Source organism: Rhinolophus sinicus, chromosome 14 (genome assembly GCF_057876585.1).
Source record: "Rhinolophus sinicus isolate RSI-liver-muscle chromosome 14, RSI-T2T, whole genome shotgun sequence".
Lineage (NCBI taxonomy): Eukaryota > Metazoa > Chordata > Mammalia > Chiroptera > Rhinolophidae > Rhinolophus > Rhinolophus sinicus.
Window position 1 is genome coordinate 78152591 of NC_142514.1, and position 19173 is coordinate 78171763.

The 19173-nt window shown below is 36.2% G+C and overlaps 1 protein-coding gene and 1 pseudogene across 1 annotated transcript in view; one reads left to right on the forward strand and one right to left on the reverse strand.

Moving 5' to 3' along the window:
* Window positions 1-19173, forward strand: part of LOC109453332 (nuclear pore complex protein Nup153-like) — a 103083-nt gene that overhangs the window by 52431 nt on the left and 31479 nt on the right. The gene's annotated exons all lie outside the window — the stretch shown is intronic.
* LOC148755740 (calcineurin subunit B type 1 pseudogene) lies at window positions 2313-2820 on the reverse strand (annotated as a pseudogene).

Genomic DNA, 19173 nt, shown 5'->3' on the forward strand with positions numbered 1-19173 from the left:
GACCATATTGTGGCTCTATTTCTGGACTTCACGTACTTCACTGATGTGTGTATTAATCCTTTCGGCAACTCTGAACTGTCTTGATTACTATAGATTTACAGTAATCTTGAAATCAGGTCCTATGAGTCCTCCAATTTTGTTCTTGTTCAAGCTTGTTTTGGCTTTTCTAGTTACTTTGCTTTTTCATCTGTTTGGAACCACCCTATCAGTTTTTTACAAAGTCTACGGGGTTTGATTGGGACTGCATTGAGCCTAAAGATCAATTTGGGGAGAATAAACATCTTAACAAAACTGAGTCTTCCAATCCATGAATGCAATACATCAGTACATGTATTTAGATCTTTCTTTTTTCAAGTTTGAAATATTTTATTTTCTTATCCATACACTATGAAGTTTTCTAAAGTTCTTACAACATGACATTTCATGCAGAAGAAAAACTAACGTATGGCATAATTCACCCCTAACTACCCACCCATACACATTAAAAAAAAAAAAAAAAAAGTAGAAAAAAAGGAGGAAACACTCAGTCTCCAATAAGAAAATAATATTTGCCCTGTTTTTCTGTAACGCGAGCCAAGATATGCACAAGGAAGAGAAATAGAAAGCATTTTCTAAAAATATTTGTAACAAATACTTATGTACAAAAACTTCACAGAAGACTCATTCCCCCTTGAAGCAGAGCACATGGCAGTTGACACTGGAAGAGATAAACCACTGGCTGCAATTATAATGCATGTACTGAACCAGAGGAAGAAAGTTTCATGTAGGAGATTTTCAGTTTGAACAGTAACATTTCCAAAGTTGGCCACATTTTCTTTTAAAATTTGGCACATTATGTAAACAAAAGGTCCATTTTACATGGGTCTATATGCAAAACTCCATGTCATGCAAGGACACCAAGCACCGAGATTTTTCTCTCACAGACAGAGCCCCTGACGTGCAGCACTCAGTTGAAGGAACAGCAATGGCGGCAGTTGTGCCCACTTTAAGATTCATTCACCTTGATTCAACCTGCCTTTTCCCACTCACGACTGTAAAACCAGTTTTGTTTTGTTTTCATTGAAAACCTATATAGGGAAAGACGACTCACTCTTAAAGCTACCCAGAGTGTTTTCTTCCAGCCAACAGTACCTCTGCAGAAAAGGGAAGGGACAATACTTAGTGGTGGAACATGATATACTACTTTTCTATCACACAAATTTATTAAATTTACTAAATCATCATCCATTAAAATATGGGCAAACCAAGAAGAAAACCATCGTTCACCCTTTATGCCGCGTGGTAAAGAAATTTAAGAGATATAAATTTGGATAAAATTTTGCTCCTCTGTGGCACACAGATGAGTAAGATTTCGCCTATTTAAGTCACAAATGTATGTGGGCATTTAGATACATACATGCATGTTAAATATCACCCGTGTTTTAGATTAGCTGCCAGTCTTTTGAAACAAAGAAGGGGCAGTTATGGTTCAAACATAGGTTTAATGACAAATTGTTTACCCATGTAACTAAACAAATGGATATTCTATGCAGTTACATGACTACTTCAGGGACTTTTCACTAAGTAATATCTAAGAGAAATTATGATTGCTTCACATAGCTTCTTGCCTTTGTGTATAAAATCACAACTGAAACTTACGTTTACTCAGGGACATTTAATAATTGTGATGGCCCCACTTATGCAGTAACAGAATGAAGCAGCCATAGCTTTGTGCAGGTAATGTATGAACACGAGCACGAGCTCTTGGCAGTAGCACTGAACTCCTCAAGCGGAGATGTAGTAAGAGCTGCTCAGCAATGACTCGTAGTCCCTGGAAATATATTCCTAGTTATATAAAAAGGTACAAACTCCCCTGTTACAATCATGTAATTAAGGTATTTTATGTTCTGCTTGGCACTTTTGTACACTATCATTTTTTTCCCTAAATCAAGTATATTAAATTAAATCAAGTATATTAAACCTACCTCACATATAGAAAGCTACATATATCTGTATATACATAGGTACTGATTCTTTCTTGTTATACAAGATGAAGAAAGATAAATTAAAAAGTGAACCTCTTCCCTTTCTTCACCACATTGACATGCTCCTTTCATGTTGTCCTTCAGACTTTAAAGTGCTACACTGAGTTACTGAGAGAATAAGAGGTCAATAACACTTAGTTGGCTTCATGAGGCTCATGTTGGAAAATGTGGCTTCACAGAGAAAAATACTTCCATTTAAACACACAGAGAGCATGGATGGATGGCTTGAGTCAATCTTCAGAGATGGAGAAGAAAGGAAAAGTGTTAGGTGCTTACTTGAAAAAAGAGTCACACATCTACCACCATTTTTTTGTGGATATGTAGGCCACCTACAACAGCACAGAATTTGTCAGAGGATATTCTTCCATCTCCATCCTTACCTGCATTTGTTATGGTTTTATCTGCACTTTGGTGTAAATGTATATCTTTCAGATTGTCCTCATCATCATCTTCAGCCCCTGGAAGAGTTCCCCATTGGAAAGATAGCCACATTGGTCCATGTCGTAGATACGGAAAGGAGACCTCAACTCTGCTTTTTATTGTCTTTGACATTGAACTGAAAGTCCCCCTCAATGAATTCTTTAAAGTCTGCTTGTCCATTCCCATCTGTGTGGAATGTATCTATTACTCGCTGTTCTAAAGAATTCTTGTAACTCCAGTAGGGACAGGACCTCTTCCACACTCAAAGACCCTAATGGTCCCAATCAAGCTTTGTAAATCTCTTCCCTAGCCTTTTAATTTCATCAGCATCAAAGTGTGAGCACATTTCCAAAGAATAACTTGCCTCATTTCCCATTGGGAATGTTCTTTATGTTATTCCACTAGGTATGAAATAAATGAATTAAAGCTAGATTTCATTTGTCCTACAAACACGGAAGCAGTATCTAATCCTGGGCTCAGCAGAGAGAAGGTGACTCGGGGGGTGTCGGAGACATAAGGGGAAAGACTGAGTTGTGTAACTTTGGGGCCATTTTCCCTACGTGGGGATCTCCCTTCTGTGCAGCCGGCTGGTGGGAGCCATCTTTCCTGTGTTGAGCCTCCTGCCACTATTTAGGTCTTTTTAAATTTCTGTCTTCAATGTTTTGTAATAGTCATCACACAGGCATTGCACATATTTTGTTAGGTTTATACCTAGGTGTTTCATGTTACTTGCTGTTACTCAAGAATAAATAGCTTAAGCAGCCAATTATAGAAATCAAATTCATAGTTAAAATACCCTCTAGCAAACAAAACTTCAGGGCCACATGACTTTCCTGAAGGTGCTAAAAAGCTTTTAGGAAAGAGATAACACCAATTATACACAAACTTTTTCATATGTTTCCCAACATATTAAGGAACCAACATTACCCTGATAACTAAAACCAAAGACATTATAAGAAAGCTGCAGACCAGTATTTGTCATGAGTTACAGACACAAGCTTTCTCAACAAATATTTGCAAATTGAACCCAACATATATAAAAAGTGTATTACATCAGGGTCACATGGAATATGCATGTCCTGGGAATGAAGCATTTGAAAATTAATGTTATCTTCCATATACATAAAGTAAAGAATAGAAATTGTATGAACATCTCCACAGATGCATAAAACACATTTGACAAAATTCAACATCCATTCATGATAAAAATATTCAATAGACCTAGGAACAGATGGAACCTCCTGGAAGTGATAAATTGTGTCTACAGAAAATCTCCAGCTAGATTCATCCTAATGGTGAAAGACTGACTACTTTCACCCAATGATTAGAAAGAGAACAAGGATGTCTGCTCTCACTGCTACTGTTAAATATACTGCGAATCCTAGCTAATGCAGAAAAAAGAAATACTGGGCATACATACTGGGACTGAAGGAATAAAATTATTCCTAGTTGCAGACAACGTGCTTATCTATATAGAAAATCCCAAGAAACTGCAAGAAGTTATCAGAACTTATAAGTGAGTGAAGCAGGGTCACAGAACACAAACTCATTATGCAAAATGAGTTACATTTACATATATAAACATTGGCAGAGAAGAATCAGAAATTGATTGCTAGCTTTTTATAAAACACCAAGTGAAGGTAAATTGTGGCATTCTATGTTTTGTCCTAAGAGTCTTGAAGCTCATACAATTCTGTTTTTTGTATATGTTGTTATGGTGCTTATGTTCCAGATTTTGACATTTTAAAATGGAGGAGTTATAGTAATACTTTTGAACATGTAGCCTTTTGGAGAGGGAAATCGTGTAAAGATGACAATCTATGACAGACATAGAAATTGTATGTGAAAAATATATTTGAAGATCTGTCCTGTCCTTAGAGTAATTTCTTATTTTCCTGAATAGAGGATGTTTTCATAAATAGTTAACAGTAATTATGAGTCTTATTTCTGTGTGTGTTCACAAAGGGCAATATTTTATTTCAGAAAGTGTTAACTGGATCTTGGAGTCACACAGGGAGCTTCTTGTAAAATTAAAATATTCTTAAAGTTAAAAATTTTTTACAGTTAACATAGTTCACTGCATTAGTACCAGATAGCATGATGCAAGCCCATGATTCCTAAGCTTGTCCCAAGTCAGTCTATCCCTGCTGCTTCCTTCTCTATTTCATGTATGCAATCCTATACTTTTTCATGCTGAGTCCTGAGACTCATGTATGAGTCATTCTCAACAAGGCCTCCAGATGTTTATCGTTAACATTTGGGATGAATCTATTTTTTCTTTCTTGGTTTCCTAGAGCGTGAGAGTTGAAAGGTATATTAAAGATTCTCTAATTCACTTAGCATAATGTTCTCCAGGTCCATCCATATCATTGCAATGGTAAGATTTAATTTTTCTTTATGGCTGAGTGATACTCTATTGTGTAAACAGCTTCTTAATCCAGTCATCTGCTGATGGGCATTTCCATTGTTTCCATGTCTTGGCTATTGTGAATAAGGCTGCAGTAAACATAGGGGTGCACACATTTTTTTGAATTAGCGTTTTTTTATTTCTCTGGATAGATAGCTAAGGGCGGAATTACTGGGTCATAAGGTAGTTCCATTTCCATTTTTTTGAGATAACTTCATACTGATTTCCATAGTGGCTGCACCAATCTACAATCCCACCAAAAGTGCATGAGGGTTCCCTTTAGTCCACATCCTCGTCAGTGCTTGTTGTTTGTTGACTTATTGATGATAGCCATTCTGATCGGAGTGAGGTGGTATCTCATTGTGGTTTTTATTTGCATTTCTCTCATGATTAGAGAGGTTGAGGATTTTTTCCTATTTCTGTTGGCCATCTGTATATCCTCTTTAGAAAAATATCTCTTCGTGTCCTTTGCCCATGTTTAAATTCCGTTGTTTGTTTTTTTGGTGTTGATTTCAACGAGTGTTTCCTAAATTTTGGATATTAATGCCTTATCCGATGTGTCATTGACAAATATACATCTTTCAGTAGGATGCTTTTTTTGTTGTATTGATGGTAATTTTTTATTTTGATGTAATCCCATATGTTTATTTTTTCTTTTACTTCCCTTGCCTGAGGGGATATATCAGTAAAAATATTATTCTGGGTAATGTCTTCAAATTTACTTTCTATATTTTCTTCTGAGAGTTTTATGGTTTCAGTGAAATAAGTCAGACAGAGAAAGACAAATACCATATGATCTCACTTACATGTGGAATCTAAATAACTGAATAAATGAGCACAGTAGACAGAAATAGTCTCAGAGATATAGAGAAAACACTGATGGTTGCAGGTTGGGATGTGGATGGGGATGTGGGAGAAGGTGAGGAGATTAGAAGCACAAATTGGTATTCACAATATTGCCACGGGAATCTGAAAGACAGTTTGGGGAATATAATCAATAATGTTGTAATGATTTTGTAGGGTGTCAGTTGGGCACTTGTCTTATTAGAGAGACCATGTCATGGATGGTGTAGATACCTGACCGTTGTGCTGTACACCTCAAGTTGAATGATATTGAATGCCAACTATAATTTACTATATATGTAGTCACGGGATGTGGAGTACAGCATAGGCGATAGTGTCAATGGAATTATAATAGTTATATACGGTGTCAGAGGGTTAATATATTGGGGGAGGAGGGTTATCACTTTGTGACGGGTGTAAATGTCTAACTATCACATTGCTTTGTACACCTGAAACTAATAAATAACAAGTAAAAAGAAAAAAAGAAAAGAAAAGTTTTCTAATTCATTTCCATTTTATGGGTTAGTGGAGTAACACATTGAGAGGCCCGTGCCCTGTTAGAATCCAGTGACAGGACAGACTGTCAATTTTCCTGGAGGATTATAATATTGCCTCATGTTTGCTGAAGCCTCTGTCCTGAACACCAATCCTTAATCGGCATGAAATAATTGATAAAACTAATGTATAATATTGCAGTTTCTCTGAAAATATAATGAATGTTTGGTATCATATAGAGAAACATTATTTAAAGCAGTTATTATAGTTCAGTTTTTCAGATGCTATCAGCTAGTTATAGAAACTGGGTTGTAATTTGATTACTACTGTGTTTTTTTGACAGCGAGCATTACCAAACTACTTTGATTGGTGGTAGTCACTTGGTTATGAAATGTTGTAATGCATTCTTGAGAAAAGGAAATGTTTCTATTGGAATTTGTAAACATTGTTTGTATTTTAAAGGGTACTTGTCTATTCTTTACAAGATTGTGTCCTTAACTCCAATTCTAAGGAAGTTAAAAAGCCATTTATTAAGAAAGAGCCTACGTATTTAAAATTTTTCTTTCACTAAAATTTAAGAAGCAACTGCATTTATTTATTTGTTTTATTAAACTTTATTGGGGGTGACAATTGTTAGTAAACTTGCGTATGTTTCAAGTATACAATTCTATACTACATCGTCTATGTATCACATTGTGTGTTCACCACCCATAGTCAGTTCTCCATGTATTTCATCACCATATATTTGATCCCTTTTACTCTCATCAACCATATGACTTCACTGCTATGTGGTATGTAAAACTGAAAACAACAAAGGAAGAAGGCAAACAAATGAAAAGAAATAACTCCATTTAGAAGTTTGTATTTCCATTGCAGTAGAGTCTATAGTCTCTTTATTTAGTTACCTTGAAATTTACTGTGAGTAAATACTACTTAATACCCAGAATAACTAATATTTTAATACAGTTCTCCTTCATTCAGTGTTGTTTGATTTAAATATCAAGGATAAACAGATGAAGTTAATGCTAGAATGTTCTACCAGTTACCTTACTTTTCCCATTTCACATAGCTGGCAGATCTCTAGAGTGTTGCAAGGTGTCTTATCATGTTTTTCTGATTGTAATAGTAATTTCTCAGGCAGAGAATTGCATTTTCAATAAAGGAAGAGAAAAGGTTGAATATGTGATTAATGACACCACCCAGAGATAAGCTGTTGTTAACAGAATATTCCTATTTCCCTTTCGACCTGCATTCTGTGTTTTAAATAGTTTCATTGTCTGAATTGTGTGCTGTAGAGTTCACAGTTCCAACAGGTAATGCAGGGTTTACTTTGTAGGCACCACTCAGAAACAAAGCTCAGCAACTCAATGCACAATCCTGTGATGCGACCTGGTCAAAAGTGCAGCGAATATTCAAATTTTTAGAGATGTTGACAAGCCCTCTCCCGGTAAAATTTTTAAAATCACAGGTAAATGCAACAGTGTTTCACAATTTGAGTTTAGTGAAAAATCTTAATTTTGTTATGATTTCAATATTAACAGGATGCAAAAATAATTCCATTTGATATTTCTTCTCCCCGGAAGTCTGTAAGTTGATTTTTAAACTTTTTCAATGAGATATATTTTTGTATATTGGTGATGAAAGTCATATTTTCCAAAGTTTGCCATCTATTCTAATATATTGTATTTTTTTCAGCCTCGTTATAGGAGTGGGATAGATACCACCGGAAACTTGGGGGCCAAAAGGCGAAAGGTAAGTCTTCTTTAGTGATTATTTTTGTAAAGTGTGAGGACTTTTGCATTATTTATTTTTAAGTCAGCCAATAACCAAACTGAATTTAGTTGCTAGGCATTAGGGAACATGTATGAAAACTAAGATTTTTTTCTTTGATGTTGTTCCTCTTGTGAGCGCCTTACTGAGCATAATGCTGTATATGTAGTAGATGCTCATGCGGTATTTTTGGGATATTTGGCAGTCCCGTCTTCGGCATCTCGGCAGTCTTTAAGAGTGACGGTTACCTGTGGGTAAATAAAGAGAGGAGTGAACAGAGTCAGTGAACTGAAGTGCTCACTGAACGTAATTATCTTTGTAAACTTTTCTCATTAACAAAAATATGTCAATCTGCCTAGTGTAATAGATTTCAAATTGACATGTCTACCATCAGTCAGCCCAAAATACTGTTCCAAATAGCAGAGCTAATAAAAAATATAATAGACATGATATCCTGCTAAGCCTTTTTAGTGTATTCTATTTTGTGAAAATTAGCTTTGGAGGTTACTGTGGGAAAAATAAATTGCTCAATAGGCAGGGTTAGAAAGGTATAGTTTCGGTTAGTTATATTTGTGGCTGGTTAAGAATCCTTCTGGGGAAACAGATTCCCAGATCCTTACTTGTGGAAGCATTTATTAGAATACCATGTTTCCCAAGAAGTAATTGATTAAAATTATCATAAATCTCAATTAATTTCGAGACTGTATTCAAGATATGAAAACTTATTAGTTTTGCAAAATTTTTAATGCAGAGGAGGAAGTTAAGATTGAGTTGTTTCTTGGGATAGTGTTGCTTTCAAATTTTGGAATGACCTAGACATTTGCAATCTGGCAAGGAGAAGTCAATCTGTTATTAGCTGCTGAGATGTGATTAATATAGCCCAGTAGCTGCTTTTCTCAGACTCCTATTTTATATCAGATTGCCTAAAAAAGAGTAAATTTTTTAAACTGTGTGGTAATAAATGTTCTTGCAAATAAAAATTGTATTAGCGTTTGTGTGTAGTACCAATAAAATTTTATTAATGGGTGTTAGGAGAAGCTCTTGGCTTCAGACTCATCTTAAACCCACAGGATTTTACTGTGATTCCGTGTAGCAAGAGACCATTGCCAAAACACTTGTGAACCTAGATAAGAAAGCCAGTTCATGCTAAGTTTTGGAATTCTCAACACTACTTTACTAATGAGATTGCAATTGGAAGACTTTCGGTTTGATTTTTAAATCACAGTAGAGGAACATTAAATTGGAGGGAGATTTGCTCACATTTTAAGCCATTAAAATATTTTCCTACGTAGTGTAAAGCTACCCTATTTGCAGCTGAAGAAATTTAGACAGCAATTTACAGAAAATGCTGCAAAATCGATTTTAGTTTAGATGTTTAGTTTTTATATTTGAAATTCATCTTGTAAAAGCTTAGATATCTAGAATAGTTTTGAATATAGTTTCTATTTTGTGTGTGTGCACAAGTGTGTCAAAGTCATTAAGTCTGGAATAAAATACTCCATGAAAACCATTTTGGAATTATATGTATATGTGTGTACACACACACACACACACATACACACACACACACACACACACACACATACACTCACTCACACACACATACCCCTTGGTTCTCTTACTATCAGTTGTTCTCTTAGTATTTCTTTGCATCCCCTGAGTGATTCTCTAAGAAGTACTCAAAGTCTCTAGGTCATATTTGCTATTGTCAAATAATTTTTAGCTGAGCACCACTTGTATATCTGAACATAAAAGTTGGTTTCTGATTTATTTTTACTTATAAGGTGGACTCTGATTATCCTCCTGTTCAGAGACTAATGATCCCAAAGCCAGTCTCCATAGCACCAAATCCAACTGTTTATTTTAAACCATCTCTGGCCTCATCTGGTAAATTAAAGAACACTGATCAAAGAATAGATAAAAAGCTCAATGTGAGTATGTGTTTATTTTCACTACTTTTTGAATGTCGATTAAAATGAACAAGAATAAAGAATGTAAGATACAAGCACTGTACCATCACAATCTACCAAGTAGATAGTGCATACACTTTGTGAATTAGTGATAATTATGAATTAGTAGGGGTTTATAATGGCTGGCACCTCAATCAAATCCCAAATTATAGTTTACTAGTAAGCACTAGTATATACTCGTGGTTTAGACTAAATAATTTTTCTAGGTTTATTTTTGTATGTACTTTGCGTTGTTGGACTAACGCAAATAAATTTCAGATATCACTTCTTTCAACTCTGAGTGCTTTGGCATTCATTTTCTAAGTCATTTTTTCTGTATTATCACATGTAAGAAACTAATGCCAGTTCCTTCCTAATATTGTCTAATACCTCGTGCATATTCAGATGATGTTTACAGCTGCATTTTTTAACCAGAATACAAGTTTTACACATTGCTTTCACTTTTGTCTTTCTAGACCTGCAATTTTCCCTCTCACCACATTGTTTTTATTTTTAACTCACCTCTTTATTGGGATATATTCAGATTCCAAAACATTACCTATTTACCTATTCTGTGGTTTTAGTGTATTCACAGAGTTGTTCAGCCATCACCACTGTCAGTTGTATAGCATTTCCATCTCCATTTTCCTGACCCCCCTAAAAGCCCATACCCGTTCGTAGTGATCCCTCACTCCTACCTCTCCAGCCCTAGGCAACCTTTGACCTGTCTCTGTAGATGTGCTTATTCTGGACATTTTATATAAATGGATTCTTAAAATATGGGGTTCTTTGTGACAGGCTTATTTCGCTTAGCAAAATGGTTTCAGTGTTCATCCATGTCATAGCAAGTATGTGAACTTCATTCCTTTTTATGACTGAATAATATTTGTTCAGATGTGCCAGATTTTGCTTATCCATTCATGAGGAGATAGACATTTGTGTTTTCAATTTTGCACTGTTGAATAGTTTTGCTATGAATTTTTCTGTGAAAGTTGATTTTATTGTTGTTGTTTTGGTGAACATACATTTTCATTTCGCTTGGGGTCTCTACCTAGGAGTGGAATTCCTGGACATACTGCTTTTTTAAGAGACCAGCCAGTTGTCTTATACGATGTCCCATATCTGTGTTTGTCTGTTTTCTTGTGTCATTTAATTAGAGTGTATTTTTTTATTTACATAGCATCTTGCTATTTGTGCTTTTACTTATATATAGTTAATCGGATGTGATCTTTATAACAACCTCATTTCTTAAAATCTTTCAAAGTAAAGTTGAAAGCATAATACAATGTTGACACATTACTCTTTTATCTGGATTCAACTGTCATGATTACCATTTTGTCACAGTTGCTTGATCAATATTTAAATAGTATTTTCAACTTAATTTTGGACCTACAGAGTTGCAAGACAGATGTGAAGAACTGCACATTTTACTACATTTGCTTTACTTTTTTCTGTTTTTTTGTACCGACAGGGAAACCCTTGCATAAGTGCCTAATAATTATCAAAGACAGAAACTTAATGTTGGTATAATACTATTATCTAATCTACAGGTTTTATTTAGAAGTTGCCAGTGATTCAAAAGACAAAGAACCTAAGATCATGTTTTAGTCTACAACAGTTCCTTAGACTTTTTGTGAGGCTTTGTTTTTTATTTTGATATTTCACAACATACATACTTCTAAAAAAATACAAGTTACGGTGTAGCTAGTCCTGCAATTTGGGGATGGCTGATGTTCCTCCTGATTAGATTCCAGTTGTGTACTTTCGGTAGTAATACCCCAGAATGGATGCTGAGCTCTTCTCAGTGTATCATGTAGGAGGCACATGCTGTTAGTTCATCCCATTTGCGGCAGTGTGATCGTTACCGAAGGTGGTGTCAGTGGGATTTGTCCTCTGTAAAGTGACTACTTTATCTTTTATTAGTAGTAACTTTCTTGTGGGGAGATAACTTTGAGCACATAAGTGTCCTTCTCACACACTCGTGTTAGCATTATTGATGATATTTGCCTTAATCTATAATTTGTTTCTTGTCAAAGGGTGATTCTCTAATTCCTTGTTCCTTTTACATTAATTGGCTTCCTATTGTAGGATGAACTCTTTTTCCTATTAATGTGTTTATTTTTAATGTTAACATGAAGTTTTACGTTCAACAGGTTAAATCCTTCATTAGCGTTATTTGTTTGGATGCTCATATTGTCCCATATTGGTCTTTGGCCTGATTCCTGTGTCCTTTTGATGTTTCCCTGTTATTTTTTGACCATTTAGTTGCTGCTCGATATTGTAAAGTAATTCAAGCTCGTCTTGTAAATTTCCGGACCTAGCCCTGTTATCAGTCACTCATTTCTCCAAGAAATCCTGATTCCTTTTCGTGAAAGAACTGTTAAGTTTCAGAGAATAATTTCAAAAGGAATGTCCTTATAAATTTGCTTGTGCATTTAATAGACCATAATAAGAGATAAGTGAAAGTTCTTTTGTGGTTGGTAGTGTATTATGTTTGTAATCCCCTACTTTATTTAGCAAAGATGTGCTCAGTGACATTCTATGTGTATATCATTGCACTCTTACTCTTGTGCACCATTCAGAAGGCAGGGTATAAGTAGCCAATTGTAGGATTCATTAACTGGGCAGCATGAAATTCCTGATTCCAAATATGAAAACTCACAGATAGAAGGATGCTACTACAAAAATGAGAACAAATAAGCAAGCATTTAAATACGGTGTGTTCATTTTTTCTAGAATATAGACGAGAAAGCTATGACGCCAGGACAAAATACAGAACGAAGGTAATGTCATCTTTACAGTTAAGCATTATATTTAGTTTGTAAGGTCTATATTTGATTCACATAAGCCGTTTTGAAGATTCAGTAAGGTTGGAAAATGGAACCTTTTACACAAAGAAATCTATGAGCTTTTAAAATCACGTTCAGCTGTACCCTTATTTTCTTGTTAGTAGTTCTCTAATTTTTAGGTAATCAGTTCACAAATTATGGAGCAGTGTAATATATCAGTTGCCTTAATTTTCTTTAATTTCTTTCTTTCTTTTTCCTTTTGCCTATTGGTTTTTCTTCCTTAAATTTCAGTATGTCTGCGGCCAATGGGTTATCTCCTGAAGTAGGTAATGAAGGTAACAACATGACACGGGAGAGATCAGACTTTGTGGCAACTAAACTGCCGGAGGTTGAGGTAGGTTACATAGTTAATACTCTTGATGTTTATTAAAGGCCTTGGTGCACTGTGGTGGGGCGGGGAGGTGTGGAGGGGTGGGCTTTTGTGTGACCCAGCACAAGACTAACCTGCCACTGAAACAGTCCCTTCAAATTGTGTGTGTGTGTGTTTGTGTGTGTGTCTGTTTTAAACTACCAGGATTTTAAATTTAAATCACATTCACTGTGACAACACAGAAAACCTAACCTAGCAGTTATAATTTTATGAGTATCATCCAAAACCCGTAATTCTTTGAAAACAGAATTTCAACTTAAACAATTTGACCCTCAGAATATGATTATGTGATTTAGTTTAGCCAGTATCTGAAATGTCTATAAGTGGATTAATATTGTATGTATTCATCTCACTTGCCTTTTTCTTCATATTACTTATTAAACTTATCAGTGTCGTGAAAGATAACTCTGGGTTATTGAACTTCACTGTTACATATTTATCCTGTAGGAAGATTTCCCACAATCCATTCTGCAGAGTACATTTGGGTCCATTCCTCATACGTGCTGAGGGGAATGTCCATGCACGTCTCCCTGGGCACAGGTGCCGCCTGTTCTGTAGGCTCTTTATCTAGGAATGGGGTTGGATTATAGGGGAGCATACACACCTTCAGATGTGTGATGTGTTGCCTCATTGCTCTTCAAGGTAGTTCTACAGTTTACAACTTCCACATGTCTGTGCATAGGTCTGTTGTTATTTTATCCATATCAGTAGTTGATTTCGTTTATTTTTCAAATTTTTGCATTGTGATGTCTGTGAGGTGGCATGGCTTTGGTGGTTTAGTTTGCATTTTGTTATTTACTAGGAAGGAGACACATTTTTTTGTGAGTTTCTTCGCCATTTGTTTTTTCTCTTTTTTTGTCCACTATTTTTATCCATTATTTCTTCTATTAAGGAGAGTCCTTTATGTGTCCTAAATAGGAAACTTTCAAAAAGATTCAGACTAACTGAAGATTGTTTAATTTAACCTTTCTTTCTATAGGTTGCTGTATTTGTTTTCTCCCTACTTTGAGTTGAACTCAGGTCTCCTTGCAGTCTTTTTAGAAATGAATCCCAGCCTAGGTGGATCATTTTTTATTCCTAATACTTTTTTTTGTCATTTATTTCTAATTAACATTTCATTTGTAAATTCCTCATTAATTCGTGTTCTTTTTTTTTTTTTTAGAGTATATTTTTAGGCTTTTCAGTAGGAGATCTGATAACAGTTTCTTTTGACTGTAAAATGATGTTTTCATTGAAAATGTTGTATGTATTAGCACTAATTTTGTTTATGTCTATTGGTGTTTTGCTTTGCTGCCTTATTGAGAGCGGGAGACCTTTTTTTTTTTTTTTTTAATTTTTTCTTTATCTCCTTTTCCCCAGTTTAGCAGTTTTGTCATTGGGACTCTGATTCACCAGAATCGTGACTGGTTTGGCAGATTGGGCTTTCTTCCATACGCCTCTCTGTTGGTATTTATGCTGTTGGCCTTGGCTCAGTTACTGGGCCTGAGGCTCTATTTTCCCTTAGTTCCTACCTGTTGCTGGTCTGGAGTGTTGTAAAGGGAGGGACTGTATCAGTGTATCTACACCTTGACAGAAAAATCTTGAATGCTATTGATTATACAGCATATAGAATTTTGTAGTTTTCTTAGCAGACCGATTTTCTTTTGTCATTAAAGCTCTTTATGCAGATGTAATTACACATAAGAAATATGTTATTTGTCTTGCCTTGTTTCCATGAGGAAAGTAATGTTGATTAATATAGCATGAGCTTGTTCTTTAGACAAGTTTATATTTTTCTCAGTAAAATGAGTGGTCCAACCCTTGGAAAGTTTATGTCTCTTTGAGAAAACATTAGCTTGGTTTGTTGTTTGCCTGATGACAGATTGGTCAATTTGCTTATTTTCCTCACTGTCAAATTTTAAAGATATAATTGCTAAGATTCTAGCTGAATCTCAGCTTGATGCCAGTAGCTCAGTTTTAGCCATTTCGCAGATTTGTGTATGGTCTGATTTTTGCTGTATTGAGAGATGGGGGGTGGTGGTGTCTAAATGTTTGTTTGCTTTTCATGCTCGTACTACCTGGTACACTCACTGTTAGGCGTTTTATGGCTCTTTGTTTCCTCCTCCTTTATCTGGGCCCACTCCCTCCATTGTAGGAATTGAGTATTAGTCATTAAACAGTGTCATTTTGCCTCTATTGTGATATCAGTCTCATTTTTATAATGAAAAAGTTCATTGATACCGAATAGTTAAGTAGTGTATAATAAAACAGGGTTTGGGAGACTTAATCGCTTGACATTATCATGTCAGGTACAGTCCTGCTGCTTCGTGGTGTGAGTAACATTGGCAAACATAACCTCTTTGCACATCAACTTCCTTCTCTTTAAAATGGAGATATAAATACTGAGTATATTTACCTTGTGTCTGTAGGATGTCTGCTTTTTAATAGCTATATGGTATTGGGCCATATATCTCTGTGCCTCAGTTTTTTCATGCACAGCAATAGTGTCTACCTCATGTGTAATAACCCATGTAAAGGTATTATAAAGTTAACACAAAGTAAGTCCCATATTTGATGGCGATTGTGTTCAGCTTGAGGTGTCTATAAGCATCCGATTACAGTTGTTGACTTTCTTTTTCCCAGATTTGTGAGACTTACTTCTCTGACCAACCAAGTCAAAATTTTGGTGACTGGAATCAACTTAGAATTGGTTCAAGGTCCATAGTATAAAGAAACAGTATTTCCAAACTTAAGGAGTTGGTGTGAGAAATAGGTTGTTCAACTTATGTGCCCAGGTGTTATAAGGGCCTAAGGGGAAGAAAATAAGGCTAGGGGTTGCATTGGGAAGAAACGTCTCTACAGAAATACCTAAATGTGTCTTTTGTTTTCCTACTCCTCCCATATTTGGTTATAATCTTCACACGGAAGAAATGTTGAAAGAATTGTGCAACGGACACATATTCCCAAAATGAAGATTCTAACATTTTATTGTATTTGCTTTATCAAATAAATATCCGTCTTACTATGATTTGCATGCATTACCACGAAGTTGAAGATATAAATACACTTCATGTCAAAACACTTTGACATACATTGCTAAACTATAGTTAAATGTTTGTTCTTTTTTAATTTAGCAAGAATTTACATGCAGTGAAATGTAAAATTCATTCGTTGAATGAATTGGACAGATTTTTACACCTGTGTAACCCAACGCCTACCGAGGTGTGGAATATTTCCAGTCCTGCAGAGAATTCACTCATGTTCCTTCCCAATCAATACTCATGCCTCCTGCCCCAGGGCAGTCAGTATTCTCATTTTCCTACCATCTGTTGGTTTTGCCTGTTCTAAACATTCATATCAGTAGTTACTCGGTGTGTACTGTGTTCTACCCGGCTCTTATGAAAAATTGCTGTGAACTTTCTTGTACCCATTTGTGGACACGTTTATTTCTCTGGGGTAAATACCACAAGAGGAGGTGAGAATAGTAGTTTAAAGTCCCCCCAGCAGTGTGTGAACCTTTCCGTCACTCTGCATCCTTACTAGTAGTTGGTTGTCTTCTTTTAAATTGTAGCCATTCTGCTTTGTGTATGCTGCTGTGGCATTGTAACTTTACTGTGCATTTCCCTCATGACTAGTAATGTGTTCTTGTTTATGTGCTTCTTGGCCACGTGCAATGTCTTCCTTTGTGAGGTCTCTCTTCAGATCGTTTGCCCTTTAAAAAATTGGGGTGTTTTCGTATTATTAAGTGTAGGAGCTCTTTATAAATTCTGGGCGCAAATACATTGTCTGCTACATGCCTTACAAAGATTTTTCTCTCAGTTTGGCTTTTTAAAAATTTTCTCTCCCTGTTTCTGTCTTCCCTTCCTTCCTTCCTTCCTTCCTTCCTTCCTTCCTTCCTTCCTTCCTTCCTTCCTCCCTTCCTTCTTTTCTTCCTTCCTTCCATCCTTCCTTCCTTTTTTCTATTATTCAGTCCTTTCAACTTTCTATATTATTTTATGTTAATTTGATGTGTACCCCATAGTGGCTAGTCATTTATATAAATTAAGAAGTGATCGCTCTAACTGGTCTAGTGCCCACCTGGATGTATGCATAGTTATTACCATATTCTGGACTGTATTCTTCTGCGTTGTTCTTTACATCCCCATGACTATTTTGACTCATTTACACTTCTTAATCCCTTCACCTTTTTCATCCTGCCCCTTAATCCCCTTTCAAGTATAACCACAGTGAATCTAATATCCATCTGACATCCTGCATAGTTATTACAATATTATCGACTATGTTCTTTATGAAATACTCTAAATATCCTTGACTATTATGTAGCAACCAATTTGTACTCCTAGATTTGTCCCTTTTCTCACTCACTCCCACACTTCTCCCATCTGGAAACTAATAATATGTACTCTGTATGTATGCATTTTTTAACGTTTTATTTGTTTGCTTATTTTATTTTTCAGATTCCACAAATAAGCAAAATCACATTTCATCTGTCCTTCTCTGACATGCTCCATCCAGCACTATACTCTCCTAGTCCATCCATGTCGTTGCAGATGGCAAGAATCCATCCCTATCCATGGCCGAGCAATATCCCATTGTATATATGTACTACCTACTCTTTATCCATGCATTCATCCACATACACTCAGGCTGCCTCCACATCTTGAACATTGTAAACAATGCTGCAATGAACATATGGATGCACATGTCCCCTCAAAATACTTTTTTGATTTCTTCAGATAAATACTCTACAGTGGGATTACTAGATCCTTGTTTGTCTCTTGTTATAGCCTTTGTTTTCAAGTCTGTTTTCTCTGGTATCAGTATTGCTACCTGATCTTCTGTCTGTTTGGTTTTTCTGTTTCCATTTTCATGAAATATTTTTTTCCGTTCCTTTACTTCAACCTGTTTGTGCCTTTCAATCTGAAGTGAGTCTCTTATAGGCAGCAAATGTAAGGATCTTACCTTTTTGTGCATTCAGCCATTCCATCTATCTTTTGATTAGAGCATTTAATCTATTTACACCGAAAGTATTTGTTGATATTTGTGTGGTTATTTCCATTTTATTAATCATAGTTTTCACTTTCTTTGTTTTCTCCTTGTTATTCTTAAAGAAGTCCCTGTCACGTTTCTTGTAACACCAGTTTGGGGTGATGAAGTCCTTTAGCTTTTTCTTGTCCAGGAATCTCTTTATCTGTCCTTTGATGCTAAATCACACGAATGTATGAGGTATGACAATTAAGTTCACGAACTTGCTACTGCGCAGCGCTTACATTGCCAGCACTGTACAAACAGCTCCGTAAGGTCTCATAACCTTGGTATAACAGTGTCTCACAGCTGTGTTTGTGTCTACACGTTGTGGTGTCATGCTGAGTCATGTTCATTATTGTTGTTGCGTGCTGTTGTGTGCTGTCACAAGAATGCCTGACCTTGAATTAGAGCCACGAACAGACATTAAATTTCTTGTTAGACCTGACAACAGTGGAAGTGAACTCCGGGACCTGTTAATCCAAGTTTATGGGCAAAATGCCGTGAAGTAAATGGCGGTGTATAAATGGATTCAGTTTCTGAGGGGAGACATTGTGTCTCTGATGAAGAGCGGTGAAGGCAGACAGTAATGAGCAGAAAAGTTCATGGAATTGTGCCTCAAAATCATCGGCTGACTGTGAGAAGCATAGCAGACCATGTAAACATCGATAGAGAAAGTATGGAAAATCTTAACTTTGAATCTTGGCATGAGAAAGGTGTGTGCAAAAATGGTCGCAGGACTGACATCATCAAAATGGTGGCATGAGGTGAGCCTCTGTAAAGCTCCCCTGGAATTTAGAACTAATCAAACAACAACTCCACAGAGGACTCCCTGCACAGCAGACAGGTGGGACGAAGAGGCCCACTGCTGAATTCACCTAGAGGTGGGCGAAACGCACGAGCAGGGGGAGGAGGGAAGGGAGAAGTGCGGAGATGGAGCCGCGCAGGCACAGGACACAGACCTAGCTAAGTGCTCCGAGCTCGCTGCATCCCCAACTGCCGCAGCTGCGGGAGAGGGAGGAACTCAGACTGCTGGGGCTCC